At 42.7% G+C, this 13,393-nt stretch overlaps 1 long non-coding RNA gene across 1 annotated transcript; it reads left to right on the top strand.

The window, feature by feature from the left end:
- The first annotated feature begins 5,518 nt into the window (after window positions 1-5,518).
- On the top strand, window positions 5,519-12,787 carry LOC135914148 (uncharacterized). Its single transcript, XR_010568219.2, has 4 exons — window positions 5,519-5,940; window positions 6,933-7,037; window positions 9,761-9,896; window positions 12,678-12,787. It is a non-coding gene; the product is annotated as an uncharacterized lncRNA (long non-coding RNA).
- Window positions 12,788-13,393: the final 606 nt, after the last annotated feature.

Below are 13,393 nucleotides of genomic sequence, written 5' to 3'. Positions count from 1 at the left end.
TTATTGTGCCCCTAACAGTGACAGCTCCTTTATGCAACTACTTCATGATGCCTTAAGCACATTAAAAGTGAGATACCCTAACAGTCCGATTCTTCTTTTTGGAGACTTCAATTTTCCTTCGGTTGACTGGTCCGATCCTGCTTCCATGTTATCAAAAAATAGCGCCGGTAGCGAATTTGTAAATGTATGCCTCACAATTGGTTTGTCACAATTGGTGACCCAGGCAACCCGCATCACAGATCATTCTTCTAACATTTTTGATCTCGTTCTAACTACCCGTGCTGAAAACTCCCCTGTCACCTGCCTGCATAGCTTTAGTGATCACATGGCTGGGCACTCCACATTTTCTTGCGACATACTTAAAAGTAGAAAAACCACAAAGATCCTCACGCTGTATGACAAAAGTGATTACGCCAGTATTAACGAGGGTCTAACCATATCTAACCATAGGGGGTCTAACCATATCTTTTTTATAGCTTTTCCTGTGGCTTCTTGAATCTAATTGGTTGCTTTTTAAGACCGAGTTACAATGCTTAATAAAACTGTACATTCCTAGCATCACAGTAACAGAGTGAGCAGCTTCCCCATGGTTTAATGCAGCACTAAAACGTTTCAACAATAAGAAGAAACGTTTGTTCCGAGCCGTGTAGTTGTACATCCCTATTGGAAAATCCTATTTAAATTCAAACTGGGTTATACAGGTTTAAACTGGTTCTAACAGGGACCTGTTTAGCAACAAACAGGTATAAACAGGACCAGTTTACACATGAACAGGTTTGAACGGGGTCCCGTTTGGCATGCAAACAGGTATAAACTGGACCAGTTTACACACGAACAGGTCTGAACGGGGTCCCGTTCGGCATTCAAACAGGTATAAACTGGACCAGTTTACACACGAACAGGTCTGAATGGGGTCCCGTTTGGCATTCAAAGAGGTATAAACAGGACCAGTTCACACACGAACAGGTCTGAACGGGGTCCCGTTTGGCATGCAAGCAGGTATAGGCATGACCAGTTCACGCAGAAATGGGTCTTAACAGGAGCCCTGTTTGCAACTAAACTGGCTTATACTGGACGCAGTGGCACCATATAGGGTCGCCTGTTTGTCACAAAAGCTGGTTTAATCTGGAGCTTTGTGGCAACTATACTGGATGGCATCATGCATACCAGTTTAATGCTTGAATATAACTGGGGAGGAGCTTTTTTATTGTTCGACATCCTGACAATTTAACCCCTAGTGCTGAATTGGGCCATTATCAAGCTCTACAGAAATTGCGTGAACACCTCGGAACATTCACAGACCAAACTGCGATATGATAGCTGCGAATTTCAAACCGATTCCCGGTCCTGCCCAGTTGAAAAAGACAACAGGAATTCCTGCTGCAAATACAGAAATTTCTGTTGTACGACAGAAGTTCCTAACGTTTCTGTAGCTGCGACAGACATTTCTGGCGTTACGACAGCAATTCTGACGTCGCAACAGAAACATTCGGTCGCGACGGCCAAGAGTTCTGAAGTCGCAACAGAAGCACTTTCCGTTGCGGCCCTTTAAAATGTCAGCTTCGCATCGGTGGTGTACACTGCACTTTTCTCTTGCGCGGTATTCAATCGTGCTTCTCTGAAGCCGGCAATACTGATAGCACCGACACCGGTATTAAAGTCGACGTGGCCAATTGTTATAATTGTGCCGTGACGACGCGGCACCAGCAACGCGCTACCGGCCTCCTCAAAATCGGCCGCTGATCAAAATCATACCATCTGCGGGAATGGCTGCGTATCCGCTTTGTTTTATTTGGTAAGATGGGGCACACAGTCCTGTGGACTTACATGTGCGGTTACACTGACACATTAGTTAATTTCCCAGAAATATTGCACAAGCTTATGCGAAGCGGAAAAGAAGTTTTGGATTGTTTCACAAAGTTGCGTGAAAAGCTTTCTCGCTCGGGTCTCATTAATCTGGTACAGCGCTGCCGTGAGAAGCCAGTATACTGTCCGGATCAAGACTCACCCACGAGTGTTTATGTAGCTATTTTGCATTGAACGCACGAATTATATGCGAGCTCAAAAGTGTAAAGAGCAAGAGACAACTGTCGAAATTAGCAGTAAAAACCTTCAGTGTCCCCGGTCACCGTTGTCTATTTCTGAATTTCTTATTAAATATGGATATCGTTACAGCAAAATTGATGTTCTAGCATTCCACGATGTACCTGTCGATGGTAACAACACTTTTGCGCATATAGAGATACGGCAGTTGACGCGACCGGTGAAGTGAAAGCGCATCTTGGCTTTTAAAATGTAAATGTAAACAGCAACCCAGAGAGAGATTTATATTGCTAGCCTAGTCGAGGTGCGGGCGTGTTTGGCGTGGTGCGGAAATCTAGAGCACTCTGCAGCTCTTTAACTCGTTGTTTTTCTTTTCGCCGGAGCGCACATGACCTATCAATAGCGGCTATTTTAATATCGCATTTGAACGGAGTAAGTACGGAGTGCTACGAGTACTTACTACTAAGTACGGAGTGCTACGAGCCGGGATTGTTCACAAGGAAAATTAAAGAGACTAAAAGTAAGCTCGAGGCAATAGACGAAGAAATGTACCGTGGCGCAGTGATGAGGGCGCGTAACGAGAAACTGTGGTCCGGAGAGACGCCTACCAAACGCGCGCTCAGTGATGAAAAAAGGCACGCTTTGTCGAAAGAGATAACGGAAATATGCTATCAAAACGAAATCACAAATCGAAGAGAAATAATCAAACAAGCATTCGTCGAACATTACACAGATATTTTCAGCCTTAATACTCCGGACACTGACTACTTCAGAACAGAATTCCTATCGCTGATGCCGAGTTTAGAGGATGACCTTGTGCACGCTCTAGAAGCCAGTATTACGGCTGAGGAAATTGAATCAGCGATTCTGGAGCTTAGTTCTAACAAGTCACCTGGGCCAGACGGTCTCGGTGCATCTCTATATAAAGCCTTTAGAACAGAAATGGCAGTCGCACTTGAAAGACTAATTAGTGAATTCTATGAAACGAAAACAAGTCCTCCATCCTTCCGAGCGTGCCACGTAGTACTAATTCCTAAAACGACTGATCCGATTAAGTTACAGTCTGTTGAATCATACCGTCCCATCAGTCTAACAAACGTGGACTATAAGATATTCATGAAGATTTTAGCTCGTCGCCTTCAAAGTGTTATTAAGTCACTTGTAGGGCCACATCAGACATGCGGCATAAAAGCCAGGTCAATCTTTACCAATGTTCACACAGCTAGAACTGTCCTTGAATGCTGTGACGGAACGTATGGGCGCGTGGCCATGTTGCAATTAGATCTCCACAAGGCGTTCGATAAAGTCGTACATGAAGTTCTGTTCTTGATCCTAGACCATATCAATGTTGGAAATGTTATTACAGAAGGTGTTAAAATGATGTACAATGGTTGTATAGCGAAGCTGATAATTAATAGGCAGCTAAGTGATGGTATTCCTGTGCTGTCGTCTGTGAGACAAGGCTGCCCTTTATCCCCCCTGCTTTTCGCTCTCTACCTCGAGCCCTTTTGTTTGCGGCTGCTGAAGAGCCCAAACATTCGGGGTTACACTTTTCATAAAACTGAAGTTCGAGTTTTAGCATATGCTGATGATGTAGCAGTGTTTTGTACGGACCATGACAGTGTTAAAGCGGTTGTACAGGAGGCTGTAAAATTTTGTACTGCAAGTGGAAGTGCTATTAACTGGAACAAGTGTCTTGGTTTTTGGCATGGGAATTGGCAATACAAGCCCGAGACTTTTTGTAACATGAAATGGGCAGTAACTCCAGGCACCTACCTAGGTGTCCCCCTCGCACATTATCGAGATAGCAAAGAATATTGGGACAATGAAGTAGTGCGAATGAAAACCCAGACCGGCAAATGGGGAGGGCATAAATTTTCAATGTTTGCAAGAGCCACAGTGTGTAATTTGTTTTTAGTCGCGAAAATCTTTTATGTGATGCAAGCGTTATGTCTGACGAGGATGTCTGTGCAAAAGCTACATAGAGTATTTGCGATGTTCATTTGGGCCTCAACATGGGAACGTACAAGTCGTAGTAATCTGTTCCATAGAGTGTTGAATGGGGGGCTGGGGTTGTCACATTTGTTCCTCAAACAGATTGTAAGCAGGTTTCTTTTTTTGCGTGATCAAAAGGATGCTTTTCTGAGAACAATGATTCAAGCTAGACTGCGTGATTCATTGCCTGATTATGTAGTGTCGTCCATGCATACGGGGCCAATGCCTTTAAGTGCTTTTTTGCGTGAAGTGGTCGCATCTTTCCGAATACTAAAAGCAAGATTTTCCAGTGAATATTTGGCCGTTGTTACTAGTAAGAAGTTGTACAAAGATCTTGTTGATGTATTCTTGCCTGTACCGTTGTATCGTACAGTATTTGTTTTAGGTTCAGAACGAGATGTTCTTAAGAGAGTTAAACGAATGCCGGTAAGAGCTTCTGTTAAATCTTTCTTTTTTCAACTACATACAGGCACTCTCCCAGTGAAACCGTGGCTGCAAAGCAAAGGCATTTTTGTACCTTGGTCTGTGAATTGCTTTATATGCAAAAAACCGGAGACGATTGAGCATATCTTTTTGGACTGTCATGACGCAGTGTTTTTGTGGGATATTCTAAAACGTAGCCTTAAAAAGGAGTTGCCCTTAAGTGCTTTCGGAATACGCTTCCTGCCATGCGCGGAACCAGAGGGAGTGCCTGTCGATCTGTTAATGCTTTTGTGCATGCACAGTGTGTGGCGAACGCGTATGGATATTAGACATGAGCGCATTGTTCAGGCCCCTGCACATGAATATTTCATTGAAAGTGTGTTATATATACGCGAATTTTTCTGTGCACAGAGTGACCCTCCTGATTGGCTAAGTGCTTTGGACAAAGTGACTAGCCTACACCGTTCTTATCACACCACACTGATCCGGCATTGACTAGTTGTTTTTATGGCCATGTAATACTCACATTGTACCTTCTTTTGCCAAGCCGGTAATAATAAAAAAAAAGTTTGGCGTGGTGCGGTGGTAAGATGCTTGTCTCGGAATCGTGAGGTCCGCAGTTCGAATCCTGCGCGAAAGCTTTTTTTTTTCTACTTTCTTTTTTTGTATTAATAATTTTTCTTATCCTTGAAGAGGTCTCTGTCAATTTTTAATCAAATATATTGATCAGAAGCTACAGAATTTTCGACTACAAGACGTCACACTACAGAGAACAGAACGACAGTCACAATGTCCCAAAATACGACAGACTGAAAATTTCCTGTTGTGTTATTCAAGTGGGTGAGACGTCTATACGGCGTATACGCACATTGCCGTCCTTTCTATTAAAAGCAACGTTGCTGAAACACGTCGTACAAGACGCTGTACGACTCGCATAACATCGAAATACAACGCCGTCACCATCCATGAGATCACCGAAAGCACGGTCGCTTTCGGTGGCGGCCTACAGATGGCAGCACAGGTAGCGCCGGTAAAGTTACAGCAGTTACAGGTGATATTATTTTGCCGTCTTCAGCCTTAGCTACATGTGAGTGCGCGCTGCATTGACGCCGTCCGATGCAGTTGTTTAATTGTGTGTACGCTGTGCCGAGAGTAATTGTGGTGCATTTTGTATTCATTGAGAATCACAAAACCCCTGGGACCGCGTAATGTAGCCCGCAGTATCCTTTGTGTGGTGCGCCGATGTCGAAGGTATGCGCCTTCGCCACTTTCTTTGTTCCGGGCTCACGAAAAGGATCTCCTCCTCTGGCACTCTCGCATCGTATCACACTGTACGGAAGAATTTGGTGAAAATTGTGCTCTTACGTCCTGTAGTTGATCCGCAATTCAACAGTGTGTGCGCCGGAAGGACCGTTGGTGCAGTCGATGCCGCGGCACCTGTGACGCTAAAAGGAGCGTTTTCCGAGTACGCCTAGAAAGGTAAGTCCGGCGCTTGCGCGCATTCTTCCTGTCTATGGTTCGTGAAGTGTGCGTTCTTGTACGTATCGCAAGATCCGTACAACAACCGAATCCGAATGAGTAAAGCAGCAAGAATTATAAATGTGCTTTTCAAATGGTTGTTCTTCATGTCGCAGTGCACATTTAGCAAAAAGTTCCATGGAAATTGCCCTAAAACGTATTCATGTTACCAACAGCTCTATCTGTAGTTTATTTACTTTCACCTATGAAGCACGCTAGCGCGGGTGGTTCTTTGATCTAAATGGGCACAAAAATTCAAGCAAAGAAAGTTACTGTTTGTGTACATAATTTTTCATTGAGAAATGGTATAGGCATTTCCAGAAGTAGTACGTCGATGTGTCGTCTTCACAGCTAACAGCTGCGCGAGATAGCACCCGATTTCTTCGTCGACGCATGGCCAGATTTTCAGCTTGTATGGAAATTCTTCTGTTTATAGAGTGTCGTCAGATGACGTGTATTAGTGTCCTGTGTGTTTTCGTGTACTTGTAAAGGGTTCCGATCTTGCAGAGAAGCCGAAATTACAAAAGCAATGTTTCTTTTTAATCGAAAAATCTTTCTCTTTTCTGTATTGTCTCTCCAGAAACAGAGGTGGTCTGTTGTAATTTTGAGCGCATCGTCCTTTGGGAGCAGTGCTTTGTTGCGCCGCATAAACAAATTAGGTTTTGGAACGCTTTTCATGTCCTAAGGAATTTTTCGATAGTACAATTCACATTTCACGTTATACAGCTGTACGTTTGTGTGAACCTTTTCATAGTAGATTCATGTTTGCTACAGTTCGATTTACGTGTTATTTAACCGCCTGTGATGTTACGGTCAGATATTTGCACAACCAGTTGCAGCTTCATGTAACTGGTTGTATAAGACTTTCTTCAAAATATGACGTGATCTTTTTATATCACAAGTTTGCAGTTTCAGCAGGGATTACAATAAATTAAGCATTTATTATTGTTTAGGGATGGCAAGATTTTGTGAACCAGAGGCACCTCCAGATATGCACCTGCGGCACTTCTGCAGCCTCAACAGCACGGCAAAGTACCTGATATGCATGCTGTGACAAGGTGCGTGCAAAGCAGTCGCTGTCACTTACACGAGCTACAGATTTTGTTCTTATCATCCATGTTTGGAAACTCTCCTGAATTTTTCGTGGGTTTACAAATGTGGGCTCATTTTACAATTTTTTCAATGTCACTTTAGAAAGACAATGAAGTTGTGTTGGTTAAGATGTTTTAAAGCTGTTGAGAGATTAAGGGCATGACATTGTTAAAATGATGTAAAAAATTAATTGTAATGGTACTTGTACTGGTTTATTATTAGCAATGCAATATCTCTAACAAGAGCATCAGAGGGGCACTTGCTTTAGGGAAGTTTGGTCAGATAAATTCATGAAGCAGCGTAAAGCGGCAGCAGCAAGCACGCTGAGAAAGCTCTGTAATCTAAAAAAAAAACAAAGTTGTCAGTTACTGGTTTCAAGTTCGCTGCTGCTTTTTGTGCTGCACGACAAGTTAAATAATGGTTGATAATGTGTGCGTGATGTAATAGTTCTGCGCAAACACACGAGGTGGAGAGAAGTAATTATTCAAGGGAAAATCAGACATCCGCCCGCTCGTAGCATTTGCTACAAAGGAAACCCATATGTGTTCCTCAAAAGGAAAGCCGCACAGTTGAAGAAAAATTCGTCCTGGTCCGGGACTCGAACCCGGGACTACCACCTTTCCGAGGCAGCCACTCTACCATCTGAGATAACCAGGTGGCTAGCACATGGCAGGGCGAAGTCGAATTAGTTGACAACACGAAGCAAAGGCAAGGGTTTGACGTAATATTTTTTTCCCCTTTATTAATTACCTCTCTACACCTTGCGCGTTTCCGCAGAACTATTACGTCAGACCCTTGCCTTTGCTTCATGTTGTCGACAAATTCGCCCGGCCATCTGCTAGCCGCCTGGTTATCTTAGATTGCAAAGCGGCTGTCCCGGAAAGACGGTGGTGCCGGGTTTGAGTCCCGGACCTGGACGGTTTCTTTTTTTCAGCTGTGAGGCTTTCCTTTGGAGGAATCCGTACGGGTTTCTTTTGTAGCAATTGCTACGAGTGGGTGGATGTGCGATTTTCCCTTTATTAATAATGTGTGTGTGTATGCAACAATGGGGGTGCTGAGAGCAAGCTTTAAAATAATGTGTGCTATGTCCCCAACAAAGAATTTAGTGTGTGCAGCATTTTTACAAAATATTATGTTCACAGGTTGGCAGGTATGACATAATGTACAACGATATTGTACAACACTTTTGCTGTAGATGCCATATTCATAATGTTCATTTTCTGTCTACTTGAATCGTATATTTAGAATTTGGCCCACCTTCAGTTTGATCAAGTTACATAGGTAGCCCCCTCTGAGGTAAATATAATTAGGGGCTATTGTAGATAAGCATGATATACCTACTCACTGTATTGTGACATATTTTTAGGGACTGTGTTGTGAGGCATGCATATCCTTTTACCTGTATGTCTTGCTGCCGGTTGCCCGACAAAAGCATAAATGCTCTGCCCACCTTTATTATTATGCTTTCATGTAGACTTCTAACATCTGTGCCCACATAGACTCCATGTTCTTAATTACATTTTTCTAAGTATTCACTGTTGTGCATTACATTATTGTGTTACATTACTGTGCATTACATGCTTTTCTTTGTTTTATTTGGGAGGGGGTACTCATTTCTATAATATTACAGAGAATAGGACTTCAAAACAAAAAGCCACGAAAGGTGGCTTCAAAGTGTATGATGCTTGGAATTCTACATTCCATCCCCTAAAGCGCTACCAGTAGTAAAACATTCCTAATTGCCTTTTTTATAAGCTAGCTGCCAGATACATAGTCCCATTATGAGAGTATGTTATTTTTCTTTCTTTGGTCTGACTTGCTTTGTTGAACGTTCTCCTGGTTAGTTCAGAATTTGTTTTCTTGCCACCTCATGCAATACTCCAACTGGAGCCTATGAGCTATGTGTATAATAAATAACTAAATTCCTAAAGCATGCAACAAACCATGCAGCATAGCATTTAAATGTTGCCAGTTTATAATGCTTCTTGAGTGCAGCGCAGCATGGAGCTTGAGGCTGATCTCTTCAGATGTAAAAAAAAAATTGCAGGTTATGAAAATGTGGTCCTACAAACTGCTGGTTACGCATGTCAGTCAGCCTGTTGCAGTGGTCACAAGTGAGAATGTAACCAAAAGCTGGGCGTGCTCGGCCATTTTGCATATGGCACAGGATAAAGCTTCACCTCTGCTATTGCTTCTCTTATAATAATGGCCTTCGAGTATACATGCCGAGTTATGCTTCTGGGGACACTTATTAGTTAACCTTATCAGGTAATACCATTAGCCTTATGGGTGCTGTAATGTTGCAGTGCCTGCAGGATGGCCAGCATTACAATACACATTAAAATTATTGTACAAGTCATGCAATGGTATCGGGATTGGCCCACCAAGTGACACCCTTTAATTACACTATACCTGGGATCAGCCCAGCTCACTCAGTCAGGGAGACATCCATGCATAAGGGGAGGGGTATAGCAAATAGAGGGCGTTCAATTAATCTTTCTCACATAGATAGCTCATACATATAATCTTTCTTAAATTGCATGCTTTGTTGCTCAAAGTGAAGTTACTTATGTGCATAATGTCAGCATTTCGATCCTATTTATGCCTAACGAAAGTTGCTTTGTTCAGTGTCACTTTTTGTATTGTTTCGCTTGTGATTCTAAGCTCAGTTGTTTTATAACTGCTATAGGTATGGCTGGACCTGGAGAAGAAGTGTAAGCAGACCATGCTATGTTGCTGATCTGCGCTGATCTCCACATCCAAGTTGGTCCCGCGACAGTTGGGCGCCATTGTGCCTTGCTTCATTGACAAGGTGATATAATATGGTGAGCTTGTACTTCAATATCAGTATTGAAAATTATGTTAAGGAAAAAAGGCAAGGATTGGTCTTTATGATAGATACACTCATGTTCTTTCTTTAAGGTGTTCTTTTGACACTGTTCTGCATGGACATATTTTTAGAGAATTATAACAGTCCTTTATTGCAAAGTGCCATGGCGCTAGTTTATGCGTTAAAGTAGCACTCTTTCACCAAAAAAAGCCGTATTTAGCACACAGTTCACAAGGAAAGAAAGGAGGCAACAGGACAGAGCGCTACTAACAGTTCAGTATTATAGCTCGCACAGTAATATTGTGCAAAAGGTCAAAGGGGGAGAATAGATCTGAATACATATTGTTCGCACAGAAACGAAAAGGACGCATCACGTGGTGAGTGTGACACTTGTTTTACAATGATAAGAAGCAGTCTCACTGTCTAGTAATTCTCTGTATGGGGAGCTAGTGCTAGGTTCCTCGTTATACATATAAGAAAAGCCTCAGATATCTCTCCAGTGCTTTTGTCTTTATATTTTGTCACGATCAAGCAGCTTTCAAACATAGGTGCATGTGCACCGAGAGTAGTGCACTACCACTGCTAACTGACCCTCGCATCAAGTTTGCTTGGACACGCTGTCAGTCATTTATACATTGGCCGGTTTATCCGATGTAGCCTCTACTGCATGAAATGGTATGTGATAGACACTGCACCTGTGTACTGGTACGTGCTTTCTTACATGATTTTTTTCAGAGATAGTGATGCAGGCCTTTTCATTATTTACATGCCTACACAACAAACCACGCATTATCTGTGCTTAGAAAGAATTGTAGGAAAATCTAGCATGAGGCAACTGTTCTCAGCACGAAACAAACTTGATTCGTTGGTTTTCGTTCATTATTGCGATCACACTAAGGCAGACAAGCTTGTAGGCTGTGCTTCTGCAATTTGTACAGCACACTGACAGCACTGGTGTGGGCCTAATCTGTGGGCTGACTGATGGCACCTTCTACGGCGCAGACCACTTGTGTTGGGCGAGGCACCAATGTTGACGTTTGTTCCCTTGTGCAAAACAGCAGTCCTAGGTTTAGAGTAGTTGTAGGAAGACAAGGTAAACATGACTTCCATGGCTTGAGTGGGCTCATTTCTCTTGGGGCATCTAGCTTTTTTTCTTGCAACTGTGCAGAGGTGCTTCCCTAGAGTCAGCGTGAAAATGGCATAGAGTTGTGCATTCGGGAACTCCTGAACAATGATCTGCCGTAGTTAGGGCCTTGCGAAAATGCACTGTCTACCAAGTGGTAGGAGGTGCATTATTCAGCCACTGATTTCCTGTTGGCATGATTGCACTCGTGCTGTCAGTAATTTCTTGGCTTGCCGAATTATCTTGAGGCCCCACGCTGATGATGCTACCGATGTCTTCATGTGCAGATTTTCAGGATGAGGTTTTTTGCTTTGCAAATGTTGTTGAAAGGTAGGTGGTGCTTACAGGTAGCTATTCTAAATATTAGTGAAATGAATTGGCCCATCTTGCTTCGTCAAACATCGTTACGCCGACATCAGTTGCACAAACAAAAAACCTGGCCTACTTGCAGCGTCGTGCACGAAGAAACAAACAAATCAGTTGCTGGATTGTCTTGACATCGCATACTAAGCTGAGACCAGAACTGCTGTAGCTACAAACCAGGCAGAAACGATGATGATGAGCAGGGATTCGCAGTAGCGCCACTTCGTGGGGCACCAAGGAGGCTCCGTTCAAAACAAAAATGGCGTTCAGCAAGTAGAACCATGCAACGGTCAGAGTCGGTGCATGGTGCTCTCGATCAAGTTGGCTCAAGGAGTGTCTGAAAAATCAGACGAGAGGTTCCAAGGCGTCCGAATATTCGGAAGTTGTTATACATTATGGTCCATGGGGAGAATGGCAGTGCCGTGAAGCAGACCAAGTAATCATGTCCGGAAAATCAGTCGGCGACTGTACCTATACCTATGTGTCTATGTATACCTAGGTGCAACAGTGTTTGCTATGATCTGTGCCAGAATTGCTGTTGCCCGTAGATGCCCAACATGTAGGGTGTCAAATTGTAAAATACCTTGCAAAAGTGATCTACGGAAAAATACCGCTTCTGCTATATTTGGCTTTTGCAACAAATTTAGCGGCTGCTGGCACCTACCTTAAAAGGCTTTATACGGTCTTCGCATGGCCAGGGCCTTGTACTTTTGTAAGTTTGCTTATCTCGAAATTTACCCCAGTTTTTATAACTTCAAGTTGGCAGGATACCTAGTCTCCTTTAACGTGTACCCAATAGACCTTACATAGGGGTTTTGGCATTTCCCTGCCATCTAAATGCCGCCATTGTGGCCGGGATTCAATCCCGTGCCCTCTGCCTGAGCAGCGCAATGTCAAAGCCAGTACACTACGGTATTTTGCGGGCAGAAGGGTTTAGTTTCTGAATAATTTATTATCTCAACCTGTCGGTGTTGTTTTTAAAGGTATTTCATGTTTGTATTCTGTTGCTTCAATACTAGTAATTATTGTTAATCAAACGATGTGTCCATCTTTTTCCTATAAGACTTGCTTCAATCGCCTGCTAATTATGACAGCTTATTCTCCCACAGTAATCCATGTTCCCTTGAAACATAGGCAGTGCATGAAACCACATATTTTTCAATAAGATTTATTCATTATCTTCTATGACCGGAATGCTGAACCTTTCTTATCTGTGAAAACATAGGCGAATTTGCCTATGTGCTAACCTGTTGCATGAGTCAAGATAAATTATTGGCTTTACTTTTTCAGGTGGCCTGCTCGCTCTCACCCAAGCAACCCACTCCAGCGGTCTTCTCTCGGCAGACTGGATGCATCGAAATACCGTTAGAAGGTCCAATAAACAGTGCTTGGGACATTTATGACATGCTTTTATTTAAGCCGGAGGACTTCAGGCTTAATGAAAGCTCAAGTGGGTGTACAGAAATACCTACGTAAAGTATACTTGTCTTTTTCACTTACAAGTACATGCCAATACTTTGCCTGACATTTTTCACCCCAAAATTACGCTATACTGTGGATTTGTGAACAAACCATTACAGCAAAAAGCACTGCATTAAGACGAGTACAAGTAATCAAACATATACTAAACTTGCAAGAATTACATTTGCATACTTGTAGTAAATATGAAAATGAGGTACAGTCTTCTTCAGGGTGCATTTTCTTGTAGGTCATACATAGAGAACGTACTCGTGGGTCATACAAAACTTGTTCATGATTTATCACATCGGTGTTGGTAGTGCTAATCAATTTATGCCGAAAATTGTGTTCATCTTCGTATCAAGCAATGTACCAGGCAAACCTACATATGAAAGTGGCGTTCTTGTTGCGAACCTAATGCAGATCTACTTTTCTTCAATGCTGATCGCAAATACACAAGTGTACAAAATAGGTGTAAAGAGTAAATTATATTAAGCAACATCAATCCATTCTGAAAGGACCTGGTATGAATGTAGCAAAAAATAGGT

Source organism: Dermacentor albipictus, unplaced genomic scaffold (assembly GCF_038994185.2).
Source record: "Dermacentor albipictus isolate Rhodes 1998 colony unplaced genomic scaffold, USDA_Dalb.pri_finalv2 scaffold_15, whole genome shotgun sequence".
In the NCBI taxonomy this organism is placed as follows: Eukaryota; Metazoa; Arthropoda; class Arachnida; order Ixodida; family Ixodidae; genus Dermacentor; species Dermacentor albipictus.
Note: the sequence above shows the minus strand (reverse complement) of the source record. Positions and strands in the feature narration are given on the sequence as shown.